The 25,603-nt window shown below is 45.8% G+C and overlaps 1 protein-coding gene across 1 annotated transcript in view; it reads left to right on the top strand.

Annotated features, from left to right (window-relative positions):
* The window catches only part of LOC141121713 (uncharacterized), a 106,147-nt gene that overhangs the window by 54,293 nt on the left and 26,251 nt on the right, over window positions 1-25,603 (top strand). The window lies entirely within an intron of this gene.

Genomic DNA, 25,603 nt, shown 5'->3' with positions numbered 1-25,603 from the left:
TGAGTGCGAGAAATGTTTTTCAGACAAGTCCAATCTTTACAAACATACGAGATCTCATACAGGGGAGAAGCCGTATTCCTGTCCTGAGTGCAAGAAATGTTTTTCAGACAGTTCCAGTTTAAACAGACATCAGAGAACTCACACAGGGGAGAAGCCACTTTCCTGTCCTGAGTGAGAGAATTGTTCCTCACTGAAGTCCTGTCTTCCTGTACATCAGGGATTCCCACACATCCCTCGAGGTGTATTAGTGCCTTGAGTGTGGGAAATGTCTTCTACATGAATGTTGCTGCACATCTAACAGTGTTAGTGCGTGCGTGGAACAGCGCGTGGTGATGACGTGTCTTGTGAACGAAGGTGTAAAAACCTGCAGATATCTACAGAAGACTTCAAGCACAGTACAGTGATGAGATGCTCAGCCGCAGGAAGAGATTTGGATGGTGTAAATATTACAAGTGACGATCCTGGCCGTGGTGGTTCCCAGCCCACAGCAGTTATTCCTGTGATCATTCAGCACCTGGAATGCCTGATCCTGGATAATCAACACATAACCTGTCCTGACATTGTACAAGAGAAGAATCTTTCTGTGGGAACGCCTGATCCTGGATAATCAACACATAACCTGTCCTGACATTGTACAAGAGATGAATCTTTCTGTAGGAACACCTGATCCTGGTGTAGAAAAGTCCCAGACCTTTTTAATAGTTACCACCAGACATCCTTCAATGTAGAGTGGGTTACAAGGCATGGTGGGCATAATACAAAATGAACAGGTGGGCACCAGACACTTTTTGAATGCAAAGAGATTTATTGTCTCTTGAAGAACTGTGGGAGAGAGGGTTAGAGCAAGGACACCCTTGGGTACATGCAAAGATAATTAGCAGACTCCAAGACTTCTGTAGGTAGACAGCTATGCAGGTGAATGCCTCCAGCCAGACACCACTTCTGTATAGGTAGGATCGCTGTCTCCTATGGCAACAATCTTGTAGCTGTTACTAACGGTAAGGGAATTCAATTGTCTGCAACACGAACAGTTCTTTTTACCCCACATTCACTCACTGTGGGTCTTCACTCAATGAGCACCTAGTCTCTCTCGCTATACTTCAGATCCTCTAGCCACTGGATCCCCTGAGCTTTTTCTCTGTAGCACTCAGTATCTTCCTCAAACATCACTCCTGGTTCACTGCTGGGTCCCTGGCTTGGCACTAACAGATAATCTTAAAGCTTCACCCCTGTTGACAAGTTAGGTCCCTGGGTTGACACTTCACAAGCGTCACTTCTGCTGTCTCGCTGGTTCCCTGACTTGGCACTTGCTGAATCCTATGAAGAAGTCGATATGACGAAACATGTCGGAGGCGGGGCTGTACGGCAACCTAGCATCTGCGCATGACGTTTGACGTTCTGGGCTTTGTACCTGGTCGTCTGGGACTACCTCGTAGCGCTGAGGATCCACCGAGGAAAGGGGTGAGAAGCCATTATCAGCATCCCGGATCCACCGTGACCATCAGTACACTGCTAATATCCATTGTATGGAATGTCCTACTCATGCGTTCACTCTTTTTGTCTAATGTGAGTTTAATGAGATGGGTTTTGCTTTTATTCAATAAATGGTTTTAAGCTATATTACGCTATTCGAGGCATTTTCTCTCTTACATGATAATATCACTTCACTCGATGAAAAGCCTAGCCTGATAAGGAGGTCCTTGTGTCCTTGATCCAACGTGCTCCAGCTCGTGTAACCCCTTGGGGGGTCCTACACAAAGCTTATGTGCCACGCATGAGAATGTAAGGCATATACATTCAGTGAGTGCGGCTTCACTAGGGGGATTCACAGTCACAACCGGAGTGGTGAAGGCGTATATGTATAGCGGTTGAAGATTCATTGCACATTCACCTCTTCAGTGGCTCTCTGGCTCTCTTCATTTATTGCTCACAGCCTGGACTTTATCAGTTTTTGAGTCTGGACTTTTGTATTTGTTCACAGGGCTCAATTATTTACTATTTGATTATATGGGACTCTAATTTTTCTGTCTCATACAGTCACTCTAAAAGTTACTTTATGGTGGTAGTTTGACTTCACGTTGATTTTTTGTTTATGTGGTTTATTCACAAGTAATCACTAGTATTTAGGTTCAGGATACATTTGAGTTTGTATATAGCGCCACTATTTAATTTATTTATTTTGGAATATTGTGATATTGGTTTACTCTTTTTAAGTTGGCAGCTACAATCAATCATTTTCACATAAGCGCAGTGGAGGGTCACCAAGTTTTTTTTGCGCAACACTTGATCACTCTTTATAATATTCACTAAATGATATATTGCTCACACATTCCATGTTTATATGTGGAATTACAATTAAAAAGAAGAAAAACTCTCATAAGAGAAAAGACAAAAAATGGCTGCACATCCCAAATAAAATTATCAAAAGAGAGGATTGTCCCCCATGAGGGTTTTTTTAGCAACCGACAATGACTAAAAAAGTAGCGTAGTAGATAATTTTATTTTAACATAAGTTATCAAAATTGTTACTCTAAACATAAATAGTCAAAACATGAGCTGTAGTACAAAAATAATAAATTAAAAACAACGCCAATGGCATGACAGTATACAATGATGGTACACGATGATATTACACCATGAAAAACAGTAGTACATGGGTCTTTTATATGTAAGAGACTGACGCGTTTCGACCCCAGCAGGTCTTCTTCAGAGGATATGTATAAACTGTAAATGTATTGACATATGTTAGGATTCTTTAAAAGGTGGAAGGAAAGAACATAAACAAATATTTTTATTGTTATATATATTTACCATTCACATTGTATTAAGTCATGTTGGGTAGCCTCTGTATAGAAAAAAATCCCTTTGGCTTGATCCCAAAGTCTCCCAATGGTTGGCCCAGTCAGTAAGGGAGTCAGTCGCTTAAGCGTGCCTTATGAGGAGTCGCACACCAGGTGATCTCCAAAGTTCAGGGGCAGCAGGAGGGGAGGGTGTGAGCAGCACCTATAGTAAAGTATCATATGTAATGAGTGGGCAACTCAGGACAGTGATTAAGAGGTTTACCATATGTGTTTATACATTGTTATATTTATGCATATGCACTGTATAATTTAGTATCAAATATTGCATCTGGATGGTCCATGTGATGGAACCAAGGGGAAAGGAAAGGGAAACAAAACCAAGTGAGGAAAATGATGGTGGGGGAGGAAGCGAAGGGGGGGGGATGTGTGATAGTGAAAAAAAGGAGAAAGAAGAACAGAGAGAAAAGGAAAACATGGACTGAACCCAGTATACAAAAAAACTGTGACAAATAGTGAAAAAAGTATGTATAAATAGGTTAGTTAATAGGAGTGCCAAGTGGGAATGTGAGAGGGCCAATAAGAAGCCAGGCCGTGACTGAACACACCAACGAAAAACAATCAAAACATGTGCGTGTAATAAACACACTGAAAACATGCAAAAACAGAAAAGTGAAAATAAGTGAGTGGTATAAGTGAGCTACAAGGATTTACCTTAGCTGATGTGTAAATGATCGTTAGAATTGAAGGAGAAGTATGCACAGTATAGGACAATCTACAACTATCAAAAATCGTATCGGTGAGTAAATTGTCCATAGTGTTAAAATATAAGCAAACAACGGGTGGAGACAAAGAGGTGCAGGCACTAGCAAAGAGTAGATGGGTGACAGTCAGGAGGGGTAGAGGGGGAAGTGCCAGAGAGGCCGTTCCAGGACTGGAGCATCCCAATAAGTACGCTCCATTGAGTGACATTGGTGAAACCAGTCAGGGACCAGCACTGCTGGAGATGAGGGACTCTCCTAGCTGCCAGGGGAAGAACTCCTCCAGTGAGAGTGGGGGGCAGCAAAGGGAAAGGAAAGACAGATTCTGGTGGTAGGGGACTCAATTCTTAGAAAGACAGAGAGGGCAATCTGTAACCAAGACCTGAAGCGCCGAACAGTATGTTGTCTACCGGGCGCTCGGGTTCGGCACATCACGGATCTTGTGGACAGATTACTGGGAGGGGCTGGGGAAGACCCGGCTGTGATGGTGCACGTTGGCACCAATGACAAAGTCAGAGGCAGATGGAGTGTCCTAAAGAACGATTTTAGGGACTTAGGAGCTAAATTGAGGAAAAGGACCTCCAAGGTAGTGTTCTCAGGAATACTACCGGTACATCGAGCCACACCAGAAAGGCAGAGGGAGATTAGGGAAGTAAACAAGTGGCTGAAGAGCTGGTGTAGTAAGGAGGGGTTTGGGTTCCTGGAGGACTGGGCCGACTTCTCAGTCGGTAACCGGTACTATAGAAGGGACGGACTGCACCTAAATGAGGAGGGTGCAGATCTGCTGGGAATGAAGATGGCCAAAAAGTTAGAGGGGTTTTTAAACTAGGCGATGGGGGGGAGGGTCCAGAGACAGTGATAGCCAGCGCGGAAGATATTCCAGAGGGTAGTATTGGGGGCATTAGTGGTAGGTTAACCAAAGCACAAAAACACAAGGTGAGTATAGTAGCAAGTCCTAGTTGCAATCTTGAAACACCCAATACGAGGACAATATGCGACCAGTCTAAACTATGTGGCATGTTCACCAATGCCAGGAGCATGGCGGACAAGATGGGTGAACTAGAGATACTGTTGTACAAGGAGGATTTGGATTTTGTGGGAATTTCAGAGACCTGGTTCAACAGCTCTCATGATTGGCTGGCAAACATTCAAGGGTATACCCTATACCGCAAGGATAGAGAAGGTAAAAAAGGGGGAGGGGTATGCCTATATATCAAGAATAATGTACAAGTGAGTGTGAGAGATGACATCACTGAGGGGGCTAGGGAGGAGGTGGAATCTTTATGGGTAGAGCTCCAAAGGGATGAAGCTAAGGGGAAAATAATACTGGGAGTATGCTATAGGCCGCCAAACCTGAGGGAGGAAGTGGAGACGGATCTCCTATCACAAATTGGATTAGCAGCAAGGATGGGATGTGTTATCATAATGGGGGATTTTAATTATCCAGACATAGACTGGGCGGAGGGAACCGCGCATTCATTTAAGGCTCGCCAGTTCCTTAGTGTCTTGCAGGACAATTTTATGGGTCAGATGGTAGACGCACCAACTAGAAATAAAACATTACTAGATCTACTGATTACCAACAATACAGACCTGATAACAGATGTGGTAATACGGGGCAATTTAGGTAACAGCGATCACAGGTCAATTAGTTTCAGTATAAATCACACAAATAGGAAACATGAAGGGAACACAAAGACACTGAATTTCAAAAGAGCCAACTTCCCTAAACTACAAACCTTGCTAAAAGGCATAAATTGGGATAAAATATTAGGAACAAAGAATACGGAGGAGAGATGGGTTTGCTTTAAGAGCATATTAAATAAGGGCATTAGCCAATGTATCCCATTGGGTAATAAATTTAAAAGAGCGAACAAACATCCTGGATGGCTTAACTCCAATGTAAAAATGCATATAAAAGCAAAGGAGAAGGCCTTCAAAAAATACAAGGTTGAGGGATCATCCTCAGCATTCAGAATTTATAAAGAATGCAATAAGAAATGTAAGGGTGCAATTAGGATGGCTAAGATAGAACATGAAAGACACATAGCGGAGGAGAGCAAAAGAAATCCCAAGAAATTCTTTAAGTATGTAAACAGTAAAAAAGGGAGGACAGACCATATTGGCCCCATAAAGAATGAGGAAGGACATCTGGTTACAAAGGATGGGGAGATGGCAAAGGTATTGAATTTATTCTTCTCCTCAGTCTTCACAAGTGAATCGGGGGGCTTCAGTAACCAAAACTGCAGTGTTTATCCTCATGACACATCACAGGAAGCACCTACATGGTTAACAGAGGACGGAATTAAAATTAGACTTGAGAAACTTAACATTAATAAATCACCGGGACCAGATGGCTTGCATCCGAGGGTACTTAGGGAACTCAGTCAGGTGATTGCCAGACCGTTGTTCCTAATATTTACAGACAGTCTATTGACTGGAATGGTACCAGCTGATTGGAGAAAAGCCAATGTAGCACCAATATTTAAAAAGGGCCCAAAAAACATCCCTGGGAATTACAGACCAGTTAGCCTAACATCAATAGTATGTAAACTCTTGGAGGGGATGATAAGGGACTATATACAAGATTTTAGTAATAAGAATGATTTCATTAGCAGTAATCAGCATGGATTCATGAAGAATCGTTCTTGCCAAACCAATCTATTAACCTTCTATGAGGAGGTGAGTTGCCATCTAGATAAAGGAAGGCCCGTAGACGTGGTGTATCTGGATTTTGCAAAAGCATTTGACACAGTTCCCCATAAACGTTTACTGTACAAAATAAGGTGCGTTGGCATGGACCATAGGGTGAGTACATGGATGGAAAACTGGCTACAAGGGCGTGTTCAGAGGGTGGTGATAAATGGGGAGTACTCAGAATGGTCAGGGGTGGGTAGTGGGGTTCCCCAGGGTTCTGTGCTGGGACCAATCCTATTTAATTTGTTCATAAACGACCTGGAGGATGGGATAAAGAGTTCAATCTCTGTATTTGCAGACGATACTAAGCTAAGCAGGGCAATAACTTCTCTGCAGGATGTGGAAATCTTGCAAAAAGACCTGAACAAATTAATGGGGTGGGCGACTACATGGCAAATGAGGTTCAATGTAGAAAAATGTAAAATAATGCATTTGGGTGGCAAAAATATGAATGCAATCTATACACTGGGGGGAGAACCTCTGGGGGAATCTAGGATGGAAAAGGACCTGGGGGTCCTAGTGGATGATAGGCTCAGCAATGGCATGCAATGCCAAGCTGCTGCTAATAAAGCAAACAGAATATTGGCATGCATTAAAAGGGGGATCAACTGCAGAGATAAAACGATAATTCTCCCGCTTTACAAGACTCTGGTCCGGCCGCACCTGGAGTATGCTGTCCAGTTCTGGGCACCAGTCCTCAGGAGGGACGTACTGGAAATGGAGCGAGTACAAAGAAGGGCAACAAAGCTAATAAAGGGTCTGGAGGATCTTAGTTATGAGGGAAGGTTGCAAGCACTGAACTTATTCTCTCTGGAGAAGAGACGCTTGAGAGGGGATATGATTTCAATTTACAAATACTGTACTGGTGACCCCACAATAGGGATAAAACTTTTTCGCAGAAGAGAGTTTAATAAGACTCGTGGCCACTCATTACAATTAGAAGAAAAGAGGTTTAACCTTAAACTACGTAGAGGGTTCTTTACTGTAAGAGCGGTAAGGATGTGGAATTCCCTTCCACAGGCGGTGGTCTCAGCGGGGAGCATTGATAGCTTCAAGAAACTATTAGATAATCACCTGAATGACCGCAATATACAGGGATATGTAATGTAATACTGACACATAATCACACACATAGGTTGGACTTGATGGATACAAAAACAGAAAATGACTCCTGCGCACAAGTGGTCGACCCAATAGATAAAAGGGATACACTGGCCTTGCTGCCCTCAAGGATGGGGAATCCTAGCAGACAAAGAAATAAAAAGAGAGAAGGGCGCACCAGCCATGTGCATTATCTTTTGTGAAACATTTATTAGGTAAAATGATAAAGGAAATTACTCACAAGCAGTAGAGAATCATGTGCCATAAACCTTGGACATCAACTTGCAACAAGTGGTAAAAATGATGAACACAGCCTTCCAAAGGTATTTCAGAGGAATATATAACACTGCTCGCTTACGCGTTTCGAAGGGCTTGTCCCTTCTTCATCAGAGCTCAGCAGTCTGAGCTCTGATGAAGAAGGGACAAGCCCTTCGAAACGCGTAAGCGAGCAGTGTTATATATTCCTCTGAAATACCTTTGGAAGGCTGTGTTCATCATTTTTACCACTTGTTGCAAGTTGATGTCCAAGGTTTATGGCACATGATTCTCTACTGCTTGTGAGTAATTTCCTTTATCATTTTACCTAATAAATGTTTCACAAAAGATAATGCACATGGCTGGTGCGCCCTTCTCTCTTTTTATTTCTTGGACTTGATGGACTTGTGTCTTTTTTCAACCTCACCTACTATGTAACTATGTAACCATGGTGTGAACCACACACCATGGGGTTTGGTAAAGTTGTATAAACGATCTTACCGGTCCAACAAAGGGCTCTACCAACATGTGAGCGTCTGATGGAGCATTGGGGATAGCACTGAAATCCCCATAGTGCTCAGTCTACTTAAATGAGTAAATTAATTTACCTCAATAATATACAGGTGCATCAATCCACTCCTCCATTAATCCCCCTGATGGGGAGAGTGGCGCATAGCATCACTTTGTGTGTGATTCCCCCCGGCGTTCCGGAAGAAAGAAGTCCCGGCACTGCTGTTTCCGCCGCAATTGCAAGAGCGCCATGACGTCACGCGCGAAGAGTCGTTCGCGCGCGGACAGGGTCACGGTGTCCGGGAATGATCCGGAATGTCGCTGGCAGGGAAAGATTGCACTCTAGGTGGTGCTGCCACCTGGGGAGGGTTTGGGGAGGCACAGATCTTACATATAAGACCCATGTACTACTGTTTATCATGGTGTAATATCATCGTGTACCATCATTGTATACTGTCATGCCATTGGTTTTGTTTTTAGTTTATTATTTTTGTACTACAGCTCATGTTTTGACTATTTATGTTTAGAGTAACAATTTTGATACTTTTTTTTTGATAAAATTATCTACTACGCTACTTTTTTAGTCATTGTCGGTTGCTAAAAAAACCCTCACGGGGGACAATCCTCTCTTTTGATATGTGTAATTACACCCCAAAATGCATTCTGCTGCTTCTCCTGAGTATGGGGATACCTCATGTGTGAGACCTTTTGGGAGCCTAGGCGCATATGGGACCCTGAAACCCAAGCACCGCCTTCAGGATTTCTAAGGGCGTAAATTTTTGATTTCACTCCTCACTACCTATCATTACCTATTACAGTTTTGAAGACCATAAAATGCCCAGATAGCACCCCCCCCCCATTTTGGAAAATAGACACCTCAAGCTATTTGCTGAGAGGCATGCTGAGTCCATGGAATATTTTATATTTTGCTACAAGTTGCGGGAAAATGCCAAACTTTTTTTTTTTTTTGCACAAAGTTGTCACTAAATGATATATTGCTCAAACATGCTATGGGCATATGTGGAATTACACCCCAAAATACATTCTGCTGCTTCTCCTGAGCATGGGGATATCACATATGTGGAACTTTTTGGGAGCCTAGCCGCGTACAGGACCCCGAAAACCAATCACCGCCTTCAGGCTTTCTAAGGGCGTAAAATGGTGATTTCACTTCCTCACTACCTATCACAGTTTCGGAGGCCATGAAATGACAAGATAGCACAAACTCCCCCCCCCCAAATGACCCCATTTTGGAAAGTAGACACCCCAAGCTATTTGCTGAGAGGCATGTTGAGTATTTTGCAGATCTCACTTTTTGTCACAAAGTTTTGAAATTTGAAAAAAGAAAAAAAAAATACATTTTTCTTTACTTTCTTCATTTTTAAAAATAAATGAGATCTGCAAAATACTCACCATGCCTCTTAGCAAATACCTTGAGGTGTCTACTTTCCAAAACGCGGTCATTTGGGGGGTTTTTGTGCTATCTGGACATTTCAGGGCCTCCGTAACTGTGATAGGTAGTGAGTAGTAAAATCACAATTTTACGCTTTTAGAAATCCTGAAGGCGGTGATTGGTTTTTGGTGTCCTGTACACAGCTAGGCTACCAAAAAGTCTCACACATGTGGTATCCCCATACTCAGGAGAAGCAGCAGAATACCACCATTAGAATACCGCCCTTCATCCACCCACTTCTAATGATGGGCATACATGCACCATTTTCTTTTAACTGTGGTGGTGAAATCACTTCTTACAGCGCTGGAGTCGCTGATTTACGTATCGTGGGAGTAAATGCTGTTGCTGTCAAGATAAATAAATCAGTGCTGCAGCTGAATGGCGTACCTGCTAAGCAAATGATGGATAACAATAAAACAAAGTAACATTACAGTGTAACAGTAAGACTTACTATACCTGCAAAGCAAATACAATAAAACATAGTAAAAATAAAACATTTTTTAACGCAATCTGTGCTTAAAAAATAAATGCCGAAGCATGGGGGCATCAGCCCCTAATGTTAGGAGCAAATCGCTCCTTCACCCCTGCCCCCATGCTTAGGCATTTATGCTCTTTTTTTAACTGTGGTGGTGAATTCTCCTCCGACAGCGCTGGAGTCATGGCTTTATGTATCGTGGGAGCAAACGCTGTTGCTGTCCAGATAAATAAACCCATGCTGCAGCTGAATGGCGTACCTGCTAAGCAAATGATGGTTAACAATAAAACAAACATTACAGTATAACATACCATACCTGCAAAGCAAATACAATAAAACATAGTAAAAATAAAACCGAGAGAGAACGACACAGATATTCGTGGACACAGAGGGGTTTCTCCACAACAGTCACCGTAGGAATTTGGACCGTCGTGTCTGCGTGAAGGGAGGATAGAATGAAAACATTCTTATTATCCCTCCACTTCACAGCCAGCAAATTATTACATCTCAAGCAGGCTCTCTCCCCCAGCCTAAGACGGAAATCTACAAGCCGCTGGGGTAAGCCCCGGCGATTAGATCGCAAGGTGCCACATGCGCCAATTTGATGATCAAACAAGTGACTAAAAAGTGGCACGCTCATGTAGTAATTGTCCACATACAAGTGGTACCCTTTTCCGAATAAGGGTGACACCAAGTCCCACACAATCTTACCAGCGCTCCCTATGTAGTCAGGGCAGTTCTTTGGCTCTATGTAACTATCTCTTCCTTTGTAAACCATAAAACTATTTGTATAGCTTGTGGCCCTGTCACAGAGCTTATACATCTTGACCCCATATCTGGCACGCTTGCTGGGAAGATACTGTTTGAATGACAACTTAATCAGGGACTCATCAACGCAGACAACTTGATGGGGAGTAAACAAGGCTGCAAAACTTGGTTGAAGTGGTTTACAATTTTGTAGAGCCGATCAAATTCAGGGTCACCCCGAGGACGACAGAGTTCATTATCGTTGAAGTGCATGAACTGCAAGATCATGGAGGCAGAGAACATGGGTGTATGGTGAATTGGGTCAGTGGACCAATATGACCGCAGCTCACTCTTTTTAGTTACGCCCATAAGGAGGGATAGGCCCAGGAAGGTCTTAAATTCGGAGACCGTAATTGGTCTCCAATCTCTGGCAAGGGTCAGCTGGGGATTAGCGGCGATTAATTGACCAGCATATAAATTGCTTTGGTCCACAATAGATCTATAGAGATCTTCGGTGAAAAACAGCGAATAAAAATCAAGTGACATAAAATTAACTATTTCCACCTGAATTCCGGGTTGGCCAGTGAATGGGAGAAGTACGGGTGTTGCAGAAGTGGTGGGTTCCCAATTAGGATTGGCGAATGCAGCAGGAAGGGCACTATGGGCTCAACGGGCCTGTCTTTGTCTTCTTCTTGGTGGCAGCGGGACACTACTTGAACTGCACTTATGGGACTCGCCACGTCACCAAGTGTTACTGCAGTGCTGGATGTATGACCAGGATGTAATAGGCCGCTGGTGCTTGCCAGTTCACCAGAAGGAATAGCGGCGCTAGTACTGGCTCTCTGCTCCATACGAGGGACCTGCGGTTCTTGCACCTCAATGAAAGCAGAAGAAGATAGGGGTCTGGTACGCCTGACCTTGGCAGGGACCACAATTCCATTGTCAGAGCTATCTGTCATGGTGCCACTGCTGTCTACAGGTTCGTATTCTGAGCCTGAATCTGACAGATGAGTGACTTCCTCTTCACTATCTGTCATGCTCAGAAACGTGTAGGCCTCTTCACTACTGTACCTTCGATTTGACATTTTGGTCTCTAAATTTACTGGTACAGTAGTGAGACTCACAGGTAAAAAAGCTCCTGACTGTTAGCAACTGATTCAAAAGCTACCAAAAAAACTGTAAGCGCCCGCAGGGATCAGGCCTGACTGACTGCGAACGCTGCAGTTATGTGTGTTGTGTTTTGTAAGTGACAGTGATCAATTGATTCTGCACTTGGGTGGGCTTGGCTGGGCGGATGGGCTAAACGCAGGTGCTAGCAGGTATCTGGGCTGATCCCACTAACACTGCGTTTTTGAGAACCCTAAACTGTTGGGGACGCTAGTATAGATCTGATCGGATCAGATATTGATCCGTTCAGACACTATACCAATAAGGGAGGCGTATGGTGCATGCGTGGGTGTTAGCGGTACTGGCACTGATCTGACGCTGCCTGGGGTGACACAGACCCAATCTGACGCTAAAACCTAACTTTGATCGCCCGCCGGGTGATCAGGGGGTTAAACCCTTATTGGGTAAAATACGTTGGGTGCCCTGACGCTATAAAAAAATCTAAACTGCGTCACCCCTGACACTTATACTGTGATCACAGGTGACAGGGGGTTAAACTCTTATGGGGGGGTGAGGGGGGTCCCTAGACCTATCTAAGCCTAATACTAATTACCCTAACACTGATTAGTGTCACTAATGACAGCAGTAAAAAAAATCTGAATGCTGCACTGGGTGACACAGTGATGGGTGGTGAAGGGGTTAACTGGGGGGGTGATTGGCGGGTGAACTGTGTGCCTACATGACCTGGTGTCAGTGTAGTGTTGTACACCTCACTTTTAGATGCTCTCTCCCCTCGGTCTGGAAAGGAAAAGACCGACACAAGGAGAGATGACATCACTTCCCCTGTCAGTGTTTACACTTACATGTCAGGGGAAGGATCTCATTCGTCAGGACTGATCACCAGGTCCAGGCCAGATTTCATTGGCTTGGTACTGGGGATTGATCGGTTCCTGAATCGAATCCGATCGTTGCGGCCGGCGGGGGGGCACGTGCCCCCCAGCCGGCCACGCGCCCGATGTAACATGACGGCGATTCACCTGCCTGTGCCATTCTGCCACAGTACAACTGCGACGGATGGTCGGCAAGTGGTTAAAGACAATACGCTGTACCTTGAACAATCTGGGCAGGGTCTTAGGGTCTCCATATCCAGACCGAACTAGCGTGTCTGGAGCACGCCGAACTGGGTACCCCGCAAGAGTATCAGCAAGAGTATCAGTTTTGCAATCAAACTTAGTTGCTTCTATTGGTTTGGTAGGAATGACTTTAGAGACCCAATGCTCCCAGCAATCCTCCTTAAAGGATTTAGTAACACATACAGTTGTTAGTAGACAGTTCAATCTTAACCCTTGTATTAGGCCCCGGAGAAACCTCATCCTCTTCCAAATCACACAACTACTCCTCTTCACGCTCACTCCACTATCCAGTCCAAGACGAAGTGTCCAAAAATAGTTCAGAGATCCCATCAGAGGGGATGTCTGAGTTGGAAATGGTGGAGCATTCTTCAGCCGGGAGATAGTTGCACGTGGAGCTGGCTTTAATTGGCACAACCGTATTGTCTCCCTTAATGGCCACAGGTATCACCTCCCCCACTGGCGCATCACTTTCACCCTATACAGGCTTACCCGAATCCAGCACCCTGGTCCTTGGTGACTCCGACATCAAGGAGAGCAGGTGGGGCCCCACAATTATTGTATATTTTTCATAACTGCCCGATGTGGATAGCCGCATTTTGGTTTAGAAGGATAGAATCTCTTTTTCGCAAACTCATTTGGAAGAAAAAATATGCACGTATTAAATTAACAACCTTAGTGCTGGCTAACGATGAGGGGGGACTCGCTATCCCACATCCACAAAATTATTTTTTGGCTTCACAAACTCAGCAATTTTTTGGCTGGACAGAGGTAGATGAGAATGATCCCATAGAGGGGTTATTACTTCCGCTGGGTAAGGGATACTCATTGATGTCCCTATTAGAGACAAAAACCTTTCAAAAAGATAAGAAATTCATGACAGGCGAGTTATTCAATAAGGTATGGCTAGCAATAAAAAAGATTACTAGTATTACAGGTTATACTCCCTATACACCAATATGGAATAACGCAAACGGAAGTGTGAAGATTGGAGGGATTTGGGCTTTGGCAAATTAAGGGGCTGAGATATGTGGAACAACTGTTTTGGAATGATAATATAAAATCATTTGCGCAAATTAGAGTAGAGTCCCCCCCTCTTCTACGGCAGAGTAGAAGAGGGGGGGGGACAGTCACCAGGCTTTTAGGCCAATCCCCTCCATAGTCGTCCAGGCTCAAGTTCATGCGGCTGCCACCTCTGGCGAAGCTCCGGTCGGGGTGGCAACCCAGCATGGGAGAGCAGGTCCGTTGGGCGGTGTCCTTTTCCCTGATGCGGCCGGCGGCTTGCCTCATGGTGGCACCATTACGCCTTGTGGAGGAGGCTCTGTGGCCTACAAAGCACGTCAGTCGGGAGGCCCTGCCTCCTGGGAGGGTTGGCCGGAGCGGTGCCTGTGTGCTGGCTGCGTGGGCGGCGCAGCCTGATGACATCATCGCTGGGGGACACATTGATGGAGGACGGAGCCCTCGAGGGGATGTCAGCCCTCCACCACACGTCATGCCTGCAGTGCCCAGAGGGAGGGGAAGAGCGGAGGAGGAACATCGGCAGTCACATGGGCAGGCAGCGATATCATCCAGAAGCAGTGAGGAGGGTGAGCTGACGGAAGATACCCGGGAGGCAGCGGTGGAGTCAGGACCGACAGCTGCAGGGTCTTCTCGCCCGATGCAGCCTGGTAAGCAAACTGTGTCTACTTCTGCCTTGTCTCATGTACCTGTTGTTGGGGGAGGGAGTAATGTGCAGGGTCAGCCTGGGGGGGGGGGTCTTTGGGATTCCTTGCGGGAGCTGCTGCGCCATTTAGAGAGTGGAGCGCCACTAGCCTCGGCCCCGGTTAGGCCCTGGGTCCCACCCCCCACAATGGTTAGGGATCCCTCGGTCACGGTTGACCCCCCGCAGAAACTGGTTGCTGGGACGCAGACGGAAAAAGACGGCACGGGACTGGCAGCGGTGGTACCGCAGAAGGACAAGGATGCAGAAAAGGTGCAGTGCGAGGTGTATGTGTGCTTCGAGGGACCGCTAGGGACTCATTTGAAGCAAGAAGTGCGGGGAAAAATTTGAAAGGAAGAGTTTGTGGAAATATTTTCCCTGCTCCCATTGGAAAAATTCAATCTAGAGCGGGTAAAGCCGGACGAGAGTAAGAAGGAGGAGGAAGAAAAGAGGAGGTATAGGATTATTCCGCGTATGTTTGCAAACTGGTTGCAAGCGTTTGCGATATTTGCGAGTGTGATTGGGGAAAAAGCCCCTGAGAATTGCTTGGCTTTGTTCTGTTACCCGGAGGCTGTTAGTGAGGCACACAGGGTGTATGGGGGCCTAGCGTGGCTTTGGTATGATAAACAATTTTGTCAGCGGAAGGCCATACGTCCCTCTATTAGGTGGGATCACAAAGATATTAGTCTCTGGATGAAGTTGATGACTTCCTCCAGGGCTACGAGTCAGTTTTTTCCGGCGGGGTGGGGGTGGGGGGCGGCGAGGCTTCCTCCACAGGATCGCTGGCCCCTAAAAAGAAAGGGGTTTGCTGGCAGTTTAACGAAGGAACGTACCGGTTTGGCAACTCGTGTCGCTACAAACATGAATGCTCTGGGTGCAGTAGTGCCCACCCCCTCATGTGCTGTTTTAAGCAAGGAAAAGGTCGGACAGGGGAAGTCGCTGGAAAAAGGGATGATGCTGGTGAGACTGGAAAGGATGCTGCCGATAGGGTAGCAGCGGGCATGTTGGAAGCGGGGTTTAGGGATTGTTTTCGAATTCCGAGCACAGTGCGGGTGGTTCCGCCTGTATCAGACAATTTGAGGTTGGTGCTTCTCCATCAGGGGGTCGGCCAAGTTGTTCAAGGAGGTGGCGCTAGGTCGGATGGCCGGTCCATTTCCTGCCCCGCCGTTGCCAGGGTTGGTAGTTTCCTCGTTGGGAGTGGTTCCGAAGAAGGAGCCGGGGCAGTACAGAATGATTCATCATCTGTCTTACCCCAAGGGCAGCTCAGTGAATGATGGTATCGACCCACAAGTTTGTGCGGTTACCTATACATCCTTTGACGTGGTCGTCTCGTGGGTTATGAAGTAAGATAGGGGTTCCCTCATGGCGAAAACCGATGTGGAATCGGCATTCAGGCTACTGCCGGTACATCCCCAAAGTTTTCACTTGTTAGGGTGTTGTTGGCATCTACTTTGTAGATCATTGCCTTCCAATGGGCTGTTCGATTTCCTGTTTCCAGGTCCTTTTTCCAGGTTGCTGGGGTTAACTCGGTCATCCATTATTTGGATGACTTCCTGTGCATTGTTCCGCCAGAGTCCCGCTGTTGCAGGGTTTTGCTGGGGAGGGTACAACACTTGGCTGAGTGGTTCCGGATCCCATTGGCAGCTGACAAGACGGAAGGCCTAACCTCTGAGTTGGTTTTTCTGGTAATCACCATTGATTTAGTGGCCATGGAATGTAGGTTGCCGGAGGACAAATTGGTGGCCCTGAGGCGGGAGGTGAGTATGGTGAGTGGCAAGCGTAAGATTCGTTTGAAGGAGTTACAATTGTTATTGGGGAAATTGAATTTTGCTTGTAGGATTATTCCCATGGGTCGCATTTTCTGTCGGCGGCCACGTCCCATGTACGGGTCCCCAATCACTTTGTACGACCAGGGAGCTGCAGGATGATTTGAGGATTTGGGAATGCGTTTTTGGAATCCTTCAATGGGCATTTGCTGTGGCAGTCAGGGCCGGTCAGCAATGCTGATTTGGTCTTTTTCACAGACGCAGCGGGGTCTTTGGGGTATGGCGCTTACTGTCAGGGGAAATAAAGTGCAGAGCCATGGCCTGAGACTTGGAGGGAGGCTGGGTTCTTTCGGAGTTTGTTTCTGCTGGAACTGTTTTCAATTGTTCTGTCTGTGGAGCTACGGGGAGAGGCTTTTCGAAACAAAAATGTACGGTTCAATTGTGATAATATGGGGGTGGTTTCGGCGATTAACAACATCTCAGCTTCTTCTCCCCCAGTGGTCAGATTGTTGTATCTGGTGCTCAGTTGTTTAAGGATAAATGCTTTTATTTATGCGGTACATATTCCGGGGTTAACAACAAATTAGTGGATGCTTTGTCTCGTTTCCAGTGGGAAGAATTTCACACGCTGGCATCGGAGGCGGACTGTTTGGGGGAGCCATGTCCTCCAAGATTATGGAAAATTGTGCTGGAGTCGCCGCTGGATTTATACGGCAGTCTCTCAGCGCCAGAACGTGGAAGGTGTATTCTAAAGTGTGGCAGCAATGGTTTGCTCTGCTGGAGGAGGTAGGCAGGTTGGGGGACTCTGAAGATATACAGGCCTGGGTGTTGGGTTTTATCTGCAGTAACTTTTCAAGTGGTGTCTTGGGGGCTGCAATGGAGAAAAAGATGGCAGCCTTGGCTTTCTTGTTTCAGTTGGCGGGACACAGGGATTTCACCAAATCTTTTGTGGTTCGCCGGGCATTAAGGGGTTATCGGAAAGGCAGTTACAACAAGGATTCCAGACGCCCGGTTTCATTTGTGGTGCTGTCTTGTCTGGGGAGGGTGTGTTCTTCATAATTTGAGCAGGTCCTTTTCTGGGCTGCTTTTGTGATGGCCTTTTTTGGAACTTTCAGAATCAGTGAGCTGGTTTCCCTCTCCAAGCGGGTGGTGGGGGGCTTGTGGTTAGGGGACGTACAGTGCTCTGAATTGTCAGTCCAGATTTGTATCCGGCGCTCAAAAACGGATCAGCACAGAAAAGGGGTCCGAGTGGAATTGTTCAGGGGCCATTGCACCCAGTGCTGCCCAGTGGCAGCCTTAAGGCAGTTTCTGGTTATTCGCCCACAGGGGCACGGTGCGTTGTTCATCCACCTTGATGGCTCGTGTCTGTCCAGGTTTCAATTTACGGCAGTTTTACGTAAGTGTCTAAAGGCGGAAAGGTTGGTCCTGGGGGATTATGCAGCACATTCCTTTCGTTTCGGGGTGGCCACCGAGGCGGCTCGGTGGGGACTTCCTACGGAAGCAATAACAAAGATTGGGAGATGGGAATCCACTAGATATCATATGTATTGTATGTTCATCCACATTTGTTGTGATTTGCCTTCATACTGTGAGTACCTCTTTTCTGCTTGTTTGTTGGGTCTTTTGCTGGGTATGTCTTTTGTTGTGTCTTTTCAGCTTCCCCACAATGTCTCATCTGGATACTGGGACATTCGTACGTTTTTTGGGGGGGCAAAAAGGGCAGATGTTAAGCCGGTTGACAGACAATTGGAGTTGGCAAGAGAGGAAGGCAGGATCAGGTGGATCGGGGTGCCAGGTATGATGTGGCATAAGGTTGTGCCTGAGGTACATCGCTTCTCATGTCTGGACCAGCCTCCAGATATTTTGGTCCTTCACGTGGGTGGCAATGACATGAGGCAGGTCATAAAAGACATTCAGTGGGATTTTCTCAGGTTGCGGACTTCTTTCCCGGACATGATTGTGGTATGGTCTGACTTCGTGGCCCGCATGTCTTGGAGGGGGGCCCGGTCAATGGACAAACTTAACAAGACCCATATCAAAGTTAATAATGAGGTGGGTAGGTTTATTGCCCGTAATGGTGGGGTGGTGGTCCAGAATTTGGAGTTGGAGGTGGACACCTGGAGGTACTTGAGAGGGGATGGGGTACATCTCAACCCAGTCGGGATTGACCTCTGGGCATTGGGATTTGAAGACGGCATCCACAGGGCATTGCTGGTGTGGCTGCGGGAGCAAGTGTAAGGTTTCACACTTGTGCCAAGGTGGCGGTTGGGTCCTTAACGATAGGTATGAAAAACATGAGGTATTGTGAAAATGGTGGGACCCATCTCAGGTTTGGAGTCCTCCCGGTTGGTCTGGTTTCAGTCTAGACTAACGGGTAATAAGTCGGTGGGGGTCTGTGGTCAGTTAGTGAGTCCTCTAGGCTATTTTGGTGGATGGGGACAGATGCTAACTAAAAGGTATCACAGACTCAAAAGATGGGGTCGTCAGGGACCGACAACCAAGTATTTGGATTGGAGCTGGAATATTTTAAATAATGGTTATAGTTTATTTGTTTTTTGTTAATAAAAGGCCAAACAGGCCATCTACATCCAATAAGGTGTCAGTGTCATTATTCAATAGTAATGGTAAGGCTTCGTGCATGTGTGGTTTGGGGTAGTAAGTTATCTCACTGCCCTAGTCATGACTACTCTTGATTGCTGTTTGCCATTGACCTCGGATTTGTACCTTAACCATTCTACTTCTTTGCCACTTTTGTACTCAGCTGCCAGATTGGAACCGACCCCGGCTTGGATCTTGACCATTCTTATTTGGATTAACCCTTTTATGCTTTGTTGCCCAACTGGACTTGAACGGTCCTCCGCACCCCTGCTACTCTGTGTCCACCAAGTCTCTGTCTCCATCTCCAGAGGCTTTAAAGACCCGAGGTGCAAGAGAGGACTCCCCACTACTTCAGTCTCACATCAGGTACATGACTCTCATGACAGAATAATCCAGCCACAGATTGATTGGTCCACTGAAGTTGTGTCTTTTAGCTCACCCTATTGCTTACACCACTGTTTCCCACAATGAGCCTGTTTGATGGTTCAACCCCTTTCTACAGATGACAACACTCTTCTCCCCCAGGTTTACAGAGACTTCCTGGATGTCTTCGACAAGAAGGGGGCTGAATCCCTGCTGCCTCACCGGCTGTATGATTGCCCCATTGAGCTTCTTCCTGGTTCTGCAATACCATTTGGGAGGATCTTCCCATTCTCTAAGCCTGAATTAGAAGTCCTCCAAAAATACATTTATGACAATCTTAGGAAAGGGTTCATACGGCCCTCTACCTCTCCTGCTGTCGCTGGACTCTTCTTTGTGGAAAACAAGGAACATTCTTTAACCGCTTCAGCCCCGGAAAATTTTACCCCCTTCCTGACCAGAGCACTTTTTGCGATTCAGCACTGCATCGCTTTAACTGACAATTTTTGCTCAAATAAATATCCCCCAAAAATATATATAAAAAACTATTTTTTTCCTAAATTTTGCCGATATGTATTCTTCTACATATTTTTGGTAAACAAAATTGCAATGCGCGTATATTGATTGGTTTTGGCAAAAGTTATAGCGTCTACAAAAAAGGGGATAGTTTTATGGCATTTTTATTATTCTTTTTTTTTTTACTAGTAATGGCGGCGATCTGTGATTTTTATTGGGACTGCAACATTATGGCGGACACATCGGACAATTTTGACACATTTTTGGGACCATTGACATTAATACAGCGATCAATGCTATAAAAATGCATTGATTACTGTAAAAATGTCACTGGCAGTGAAGGGGTTAACACCAGGGGCGATCAAGGGGTTAATGTTTTCCCTAGTTTGTGTTCTAACTGAAGGGGGTAGGGGACTGTGCAGGGGAGATGACAGATCATTGTTCATACTCTGTATGAACAGACAATCTGTCTGTTTCCCCCTCAGAGAACCGGAAACTGTGTGTGCACTCGCATCAGCTGGGGGGGCACGTGCCCCCTAATGGCCACAGGCAAAGCGAAGTTACATAACATAGTTTCGCCCAGCCGTGCCATTCTGCCGCAGTGCAACTGCGGCGGCTGGTTGGCAAGTGGCTAAGACCATGTATAGACTACAGAGAGTTAAACAGTATCACAATTAAGAATCGATACCCGATGCCTCTGGTCCGTGAGCTCATTCAGAGGCTCCGCACCGCTAAGGTCTTCTAAAAATTGGACCTACGGGAGGCCTACAATTTAATACGAATAAGAGAGGGCGATAAATGGAAAACAGCCTTTCATACTAGGTTTGGCCATTTTGAGTATTTGGTCATGCCATTTGGGCTGTGTAACACCCCAGCAACTTTCCAACACTTGGGGAACGACATCTTTTGGGATTTTCTTGACCTCTTTATGATAGTGTACTTAGATGACATCCTTGTTTTTTCACCTTCCCTCAAGGCACATCACATCCACATGCGAAAAGTCCTTTTTCGCCTCCGAGCCCATAAACTCTACGCCAAGCTTGAAAAATGTGAGTTTGAGAAAGATACCATACAATTCCTTGGCCTCATTATTTCAACTTCTGGCATCTCCATGGACCCTCAGAAGGTAACTGCAGTTCTTGAATGGCCAGTACCTTCGGACCGTAAGAGCGTCCAGAGGTTCATGGGATTCGCCAGTTTTTATAGAAGATTCATCAAAGGCTTCTTGTCAATAATTTCACCTATCACATAACTCACCAAGCAAAACAGGCATTTTCTGTGGTCCCCCTCAGCACAAACAGCTTTCAACAAACTCAAGAAGCAATTCACCCCTGGCCCAGTCCTTCGTCGTCACGACTCAGCCCTGCCTTAAGTGTTTGAGGTCGATGCTTCAGAGATTGCAGTTGGGGCAGTCCTTTCTCAGCGCCATGAAACCACAGCCATGCTGCATACTGTTGCCTTCTTTTCCAGGAAGTTGTCCCCAGCCGAAAGGAACTATGATGTAGGTGACTGGGAACTCCTTGCTATTAAACTGGCCCTGGAAGAATGGCGATATCTATTGGAAGGAGCCTCGCACCCTATACTTGTCTACACTGATCATAGGAATTTGGAATACCTCCGTACAGCTAAACGTCTCAGACCTAGACAAGCCAGATGGGCTCTCTTATTCACCCAATTTCAAATGCATATCACATACCGTCTGGGATCCAAGAATTGTAAACCTGATGCTTTATCCTGCATGTATCCCACATCAGATAACTCACCAACGGACGCGATACTCCCTGCCTATAATTTCTTCCTACTTACGGATGACCTCTTGTCCAGGATAAAACTCACCTCCTCTCTAGACCAACTGCCCTCAGGAGAACATCTGCAAGAAAAGGACAGACTTTTCTTCCACGACCATGCTGTGTTTGTGCCCCTTCAACTGACAGTTCCTGTGCCCAAACTCTGCCATGACAACAAGTTAGCAGGGCATTTTGGGGTGGCCAAAACCACAGATCTGCTTTTGCAAACCTTTTGGTGGCCTACCCTCGAGGCAGACTGCCACGCTTATGTCAATTCCTGCCCGGTATGCAATCACAGTGAAACGGAAAAGAATAAATCATGGGGTCTCCTACGCCCCTGCCTGTTCCCTCCAGATCCTGGGAACAGATCAGCATGGATAACATAATGGAGCTACCACCCTCTGATGGGTTTACATCCATATATGTTGTTGTGGACAGCCTTACAAAAATGTCTCATTTTATTCCTGTGATTGGCACTCCTTCCGCCCCAGAAACAGCTCAGGCTTTTATCAAGGAGATTATATGCCTCCATGGGGTCCCCAGCAATATTGTATCAGATTGTGGGGTCCAATTCACCTCTAAATTCTGGAAGGAGCTCTGTCTTGCTCTAGACATCGAGAACCACTACTCCTTGGCCTACCACCCTCAGACCAATGGACAAACAGAACGCACAAACCAAACTCTTGAACAGTACCTTCGTTGCTTCTCCACCTTTGTCCAAGACAATTGGGCCTCCCTACTTCCTTGCGCAGAAGTCGCATACAACAACACAATGCATTGGCTGGCTCGGCTCGGATCTCGGACTAAGGCTTGCACGGTGTTCCACACTCCTGGCATCCCTGCCACTCGGTGTCCACCAAGTCTCTGTCTCCATCTCCAGAGGCTTTAAGGACCCGAGGTGCAAGAGAGGCATCCCCACTACTTCGGTCTCACATCAGGTACGTGGCCCTCATGACAGTCACCCCCACGTCCCTGTTGGGTCCCTAGCTTGGCAGTCACAGATACTCCTCAAGCGTCACTCCGCTGGCCTGCTTGGTCCCTGGCTTGGCACACAATAATGCTCTGCAAGTGTCACCTCCACTGGCTGGGTCCCTGGCTTGGCACTTGCTGAAGTTTCCCAATTCTTCAACGTCCCCAGTTGGTGAGAACACTGCTCTGGTACTTGCTTCAGCTAGTCACAGTGGTCCCCGGTAACAAGGTGACTGGTCCCTTAGTGGCGACAGCTTCCCCCTACCTCTGACCACGACAGGTTCTCCGGCCAACAGAACCATTACTTCTGGTTGGACTGCAAGCCGCAGTCCCAGCCCTACACTGCTCTCTTGCTTCTGGATAGGCCCTCAGACAGCCTATCAGCCAGATGTCCCCGGGATATTCTATTTATACTTTTAACACCTAAATGATTTGGATACATGATTTGTTACATTATGTGCCATTATTGCATGTATTGTCTGCCATGTGCCTACTAAATCATGGCAAACAAATAAATATTTGTTCATATTTTACTTTGACTCCTTCGATTAGCCACAATATACACACCTCATTTAAAGTCCCGACCCTCTTTCTTTATGTACTTGAATAGGGATGGAGATGCATTTTACCACGCGTCTCAATTAAAGTCCCAAAAGCCCCTTCTATTGCAACTGATTAGAGATGGAGGTGTAGTGAGTAGTTTTATCGTTGGATCATGACCCTTAATGTCCTCATATTAATCATGATCGATCTCCCCTATGGGCAGTTCATTTTTCTATCATGTTTTAAGTCCTGTTTCCATTTACCATTCTAAGACAAATGCATAAAATATATTTTTTTCTAACACTCTGTGGCCTGGGTCTACGTGCGCACTGCCTGGGTGTTGGACCGATTTTTTTGCCTATCTCTTGCGGGAGCTGCAATGCTTTCTCTGCGCCCCTACCCGATTCAGTATTGGGTGCGGGGACGTGGGCGGGGCTGTTCCGCCCTGGCATTGGTGCCACACTACCGCTTGTGCAGTCGGTGCTTTTGCGCCGTCTGCTTACACAGGCAGGTGTCACTATCTTGGCTGACGGTGGGATGGACATCTGGGGTTTAGTGAGCGGCTTCCTCTCTGACTCTGGTGCCCGTACTAAATGTCATGCCTTGCGTGACGCTGGGTGGGGACCACTCGGAGGGAGCACAGGGAGCATTTAAACAGCCTTTTTTTTTTATTCACAGCCAGTTCTCACATTGATCCATATTTGTGCAGTCTGCACCTGTTACTACTAGTTTTCACTCCCACTGGGCGGGGTCCGCTCATTACATAGGGAGCATACACACTTCTTTCATTAACAGTCAGTCCTCTGACTGATACACATCTTGTGCAGTCTGCACCAGATATCGCTGGCCTTTACTCCTATATCAGCAACACTAGGTAACTACCACTATCATTATGACATTTATTTCATATGTGGTTTCAATCCCAGGACATTACCAATTTCTGGGGGCCTACACTGTCTTGATATCAGTTCATACTCATGTTATTTGGGCTCCTTTCTTTGATTAGCTTACTTCTTTTTATTTTCAGCACCATTTGGTATTCGTATCTTTATTGATCCACAGAATGGAGCTCATTGTTCCTACTGTTCCAGATAGTCTGGGTCACACCTACTTTTATGCTCCCTGTGTTCCTGTTGGACTCTACTACCACAGCTTCTGGACCAGGCATTCCTTCCGGCCCTAGCACCCCGGCGGTGTGTTTGTTCCACTCTAAGCAGATATGTGAGTCCTACAGGGATGACTATCCCATCCTCCCTGTATGTATATTTATTCTTTGACAATTTTTGTCTATGGTTGATTTTGATATAATTACCTCACTTTATATCCACTTCAGCCCCGGAAGGATTTACCCCCTTCCTGACCAGAGCACTTTTTACAATTTGGCACTGCGTCGCTTTAACTGCTAATTGCGCGGTCATGCAATGCTGTACCCAAATGAAATTTGCGTCCTTTTCTTCCCACAAATAGAGCTTTCTTTTGATGGTATTTGATCACCTCTGCCGTTTTTATTTTTTGCGCTATACACGGAAAAAGACCGAAAATTTTGAAAAAAAATGATATTTTCTACTTTTTGTTCTAAAAAAAATCCAATAAACTCAATTTTAGTCATACATTTAGGCCAAAATGTATTCGGCCACATGTCTTTGGTAAAAAAAATGTCAATAAGTGTATATTTATTGGTTTGCGCAAAAGTTATAGCGCCTACAAACTAGGGTACATTTCTGGAATTTACACAGCCTTTAATTTATGACTGCCTATGTCGTTTCTTGAGGTGCTAAAATGGCACGGCAGTACAAAACCCCCCCAAATGACCCCATTTTGGAAAGTAGACACCCCAAGGAAATTGCTGAGAGGCATGTTGAGCCCATTGAATATTCATTTTTTTTGTCCCAAGTGATTGAATAATGACAAAAAAAAAAAAAAAAAATTACAAAAAGTTGTCACTAAATGATATATTGCTCACACAGGCCATGGGCATATGTAGAATTGCACCCCAAAATACATTTAGCTGCTTCTCCTGAGTATGGGGATACCACATGTGTGGGACTTTTTGGGAGCCTAGCCGCGTACGGGGCCCCGAAAACCAATCACTGCCTTCAGGATTTCTAAGGGCGTACATTTTTGATTTTACTCCTCACTACCTATCACAGTTTTGAAGGCCATAAAATGCCCAGATGGCATAAAACCCCCCCCAAATGACCCCATTTTGGAAAGTAGACACCCCAAGCTATTTGCTTTGAGGCATGTTGAGTCCATGGAATGTTTTATATTTTGACACAAGTTGCGGGAAAGTGACAATTTTTTTTTTTTTTTGCACAAAGTTGTCACTAA

The sequence above is a fragment of the Aquarana catesbeiana genome, unplaced genomic scaffold (assembly GCF_042186555.1).
Source record: "Aquarana catesbeiana isolate 2022-GZ unplaced genomic scaffold, ASM4218655v1 unanchor228, whole genome shotgun sequence".
Taxonomy (NCBI): Eukaryota; Metazoa; Chordata; class Amphibia; order Anura; family Ranidae; genus Aquarana; species Aquarana catesbeiana.
Note: the sequence above shows the minus strand (reverse complement) of the source record. Positions and strands in the feature narration are given on the sequence as shown.